Below are 4,345 nucleotides of genomic sequence, written 5' to 3'. Positions count from 1 at the left end.
AACTCCAACTTTCTTTTAATAGAACATGGTAAATCCATGTTGTCTATTTTTTTAACCAGAAAACTGAGCAAGATTGCTCGTTGAAGGCCACATATTTTTTCATATAGTAAGACAAGTGAAAGATAATATATAAAGGCCCATTGGAGAAAGAATTAGCAAAACTGAAACAAAAACATATGTTACCAGAACTGAAAGTAGTGGTTTTTCAAACTTTTGGGTGAGAGCATGGTGCTCTAATCCGATTTTGCATATATCTAAAACTCCATGGGCGACCTGAACTGATGCATAACAGTATGAGTGCAGAATTCTTGTAAGCATAAGAAAATACATAGAGTGCACATATAATTTTTCAGGATTTCCTCGATGTTCTGCACATTAAAGTTGATGTACTGAAAATAATGCAAAATTTGAACTGAAAATTAAGTAAAAGCTGAACTCTTGTATAGTTCAAGTAACTGTTTTGTAATTATATGTGTTAACCATGTGCTACACACAATGAACTGATACATTTTTTATTAGAGAATTGTAGTAATATAGGTACTGGAACTTCTAGTAGTATATATATACATCGTGTCATCAGCAAATAACATCCATGATCTCCACAAGACCATACACTCCAACCAGCCACAATCATGCGAATATCCCACTCTCTCGTATCTTGAGAACATAGGCAGCAGAGGGAGAGAAGCACCAGGATCCGGAGTACCGTCATGAGGTGCAGTTTTTGCGCTCTCCTCATCCGTGCTGGTCACCTCACAAATGTCGACGCCCACGATGTCAACCTTTCCCTCCGTCCTGCTGGCCTTCCCAGATTAATCTGTTGGCTCTATTGGACCACCTTGGCATGAATGCCGAGGCCTCAGGACCCTGTGGTGTCAACGCCAGTGGCAGTGCGCTGGGACTATATATCTATATTGTAGCGTTTCAAACAACGCATTGAAAATGTGATCTGAATATTCTGAAAAAAAGAGCAAAGCACAACATAGATGTAGCGTAATTCCTTTTTACCAGCATTAAGTTATGTTGTTAAAGCTAGATGCCATATGTAGCTATAATCTACAGCATACTTTTGAAAGGGCAATATAGAGCACGTGGGATTAAAATCTAAGGTTCAGTTTCACATGTATCCCAAGAACAAATCCCCAATATTGGGCAGTGAGCATAAAATGTAAACTGAACCAAGTAGTCCCCAATATTCTGCAGTAACTAATAGTAAGTAATAACCCATGATTTGCAAACAACAGTATTACTACTCTATATGGGCACTAAACTCACCATAGCAACAGTATTTATGTTTTTAGGATAAAAAGAGTGTTTGTCAGTTAACAATCAAATAACCAAACAGGAAAAAACACATAAATAGTAGCTGAATAGTCTAAAAAGGCATATGTTTGGAGCCATTACATATGACTGAATAACCAATTTGCAATGTCGCAATTGTGCTGGTCAAGGAAAATGGTGAGATGGAATGGAACATAACATTGGCAAACAGAACAGATCAATATACTATACTGCAGCCAGCAACACATTTACAGCTATATCCACAAGTACTGCAACCCACAAACTTATTTCAGTAGCACTTAATCTAAGGAAAAAAGTATATAGTGCCTTATCAGCGAGCTTGACCATGCAAAAGCAGCTAACCACAATTTATCATATTATCCATGCATAAGTATGAGTAGAATGTCCATGCAAGAGTCAAAATCACCAGTTATATTGATATTTGTTTGGAAGTCAAATGATGACAATAAAAATCATTCTTAGAATAGCATATGTACTATCTCAGAAATAAATTGGTACTGCAGAACATCATTGTGTTCATGTGCCATCCTAAAATGAGGAGAATTGGGAGAAAGAACAGATTGGATGGGTACTCTTTTTTTGAGAGCAAGACAACACTTTCATTCCAAGAGAAGCAACAGTACAAATATTTTTCCCAAATACAGCCTGGGATTACACATGATAAACCTGTTTAACAGAGTGCTCACAGCTACAAGCTGGATTGTGCGCTGAAACATTTAGCAAACGACCAACATGAATAACAGAACAAGAGTAAATAAAGGGTCTGGTGTACTCTTCGTGCCGAACTTAAGCATAGACCATTGGATGATGTGATAAGCCATATGAGAATGTGACCTTGATTCACAACCAAGATATCAGTAACTCTATGCAGCGCCAATCAGGCCCCTTAATTGGTCAAGGCAGTCAAGAAGTGATTTATAAATACTAGTCATGCATGATCTCCACAATACCGATAAATTGAGTTGTTTCAATAACACAAATTGAACTTTTTCTACGATTATTTTTTAACTGATGATAAAATACATAGTGAACGGTGCACTTATTGTATGATTTCTTGCAAAACCATGGAAGTATACTCTGTTCAAATCCATTCTGCGACTTTGTTTCCAGGGAGTGGAAGAATTTAGGACAATGCAAATATTTATCTATAATTTGGTCATTTTAGTGTGGTCTGAACTGAACATACCTGATCAGTGATTTTCCAGAGCCATGAAAGGAGTTGGAGGAGGCAGCGATGGGGAATAAAGAGTTCGCGACGACGCATCTGGGAGATTGAGGGATGGAGGCGCATGGGGGCAGGTTGGATGCTGCACCAGCAGCTCGCAGTGGTCGTGGCTGTCGCATGGCTTCCCGGGGACGCGGCGACCGGGGATGTTCTGGAACTCTTTCCTGAACATCTTAGGTCAGAACACATATATTTTTGTTATCTTTTTTATATAGACAAAACTTCCAAGCTTTCTCTAAGACACTCGTTGAACTTTTAACTTCCTAAAAGTTCAACTATGTATGGATTCATTAAACTTCCAACCAAAATCAGACGAGCATCACAAATGCTACGAGCAACAGTTCAGAATCAGCGAGAACACAAGTTTAGTAACATTGTCAGTTCAGTAATAGACACAAGAAAACATGGTTGAATCATCAATTTAGAGATGAGATATTTATTGTGGCTTCCATTTTGATAGTAGTACATCAGTTGTTTTAAGAAACAAGAAATATGAACAAAAAAAGTCTAGCTCCTTGTCAGCATTTCAAGAAACATGTGTAGAGGTATATAAAAGAAATTGAATTAACAACAATATATCATATGAACTTGTGGAAGCACATTTTATTTTTTCACTGCATTTTCCCCACAACTTGTTGCAACAAAGCACCATCTTTTGGCAGCACAATGGTTTGCAGAATCATGGCAGCTGGGACTAAATTGTCCTGCTGTGAATCAAAACTTCAGAGATAACTAAATTGTACTGCTATGCAATCAAAATTACAACTGCAAGTTAGCAAGGATACGTGATTCCAGAAATGTCCCCCAACATGTACTAGGAAATTTCAGAACCTGTACTGACAATGAACTATGAATCGAGGTACAGGCGGAGGAGCTCCACCCCGGCGAGTCTCACAGCCCCGCCACGTCGGCCAGATTCGCACCGTCCGACACGCAGGAGGAAACAGGTGGACGCGGCTACCGGAGCTGGCAGACGATGGCGGTTGGCGGCGCCAGGAGCCGGAGAGGTTGGGGACTAGGCGTCGCGGGGATCCAGGGAGATGGGGGCGTGCGGCGCCGGGATACAGGGAGGAGGTAGGGGCAGGGCGGCACCAGGATCCGGGAGGTTGGAGGTTGGGGGCGGCGCGGCCCTAGGATCCGGAGAGGAGCTGGGGTGGGGCGGGGTGGCGCCACGAGCCGGGGAGGAGGTGGGGCGGGACGGGGCGGCGCCGGAGCCGGGGAGGAGGTGGGGCGGGGTGGCGCCGCCGGGAGCCAGGAGAAGTGGGAGCGGGGGGTGGCTGAATGTGTAGGTGGGTGGGCAGAGGTTAGGGTATTTACTTCTTTTTTCTTGTTCGAAGACGGTTGACAGGTTGATTATATATGGGCTATTTTGTTTCGCGTAACAAAATATTATTTTGTTACCCTACTTGAACTGATGGTTTCAGGCGGTTGTACTCATGATTTTCATTTCGTCGAACTGACCGTGTTTTCGTCGGAATGAAGCGTGTAATATATCATTGGAAATCTCTTGACATCTACATTACAAATATATAGGAAATTTTTTGCAAAATCATCACGGTTTAAGAGCAGTTTTGAAAAAATCGTTTTTCTCAAAACCGAAAACGCGAATCATATTTTGGACTCAATTTTCAAACGTTTTGTCGAAATTGACCAAATAAGATGGCGTTGGAAAGCTGGTGAAAATCCGCATCTTCCATATATATATATATATATATATATATATATATATATATATATATATATATATATTATTTTTTCTAATTCTATACGATTTAAAAGTAATTTGAAAAACGGTGAAATTCTGGGCAAAACGTATTT

The 4,345-nt window shown here is 40.6% G+C and overlaps 1 long non-coding RNA gene across 1 annotated transcript; it reads right to left on the bottom strand.

Moving 5' to 3' along the window:
• Window positions 1-496: 496 nt before the first annotated feature.
• On the bottom strand, window positions 497-3,837 carry LOC125521647. Its single transcript, XR_007289347.1, has 2 exons — window positions 2,489-3,837; window positions 497-958 (listed from the first exon to the last, which is right to left on the bottom strand). It is a non-coding gene; the product is annotated as an uncharacterized LOC125521647 (long non-coding RNA).
• Between the last annotated feature and the right edge of the window lie 508 nt (window positions 3,838-4,345).

This window comes from Triticum urartu, chromosome 7 (genome assembly GCF_003073215.2).
Source record: "Triticum urartu cultivar G1812 chromosome 7, Tu2.1, whole genome shotgun sequence".
NCBI lineage: Eukaryota > Viridiplantae > Streptophyta > Magnoliopsida > Poales > Poaceae > Triticum > Triticum urartu.
Note: the sequence above shows the minus strand (reverse complement) of the source record. Positions and strands in the feature narration are given on the sequence as shown.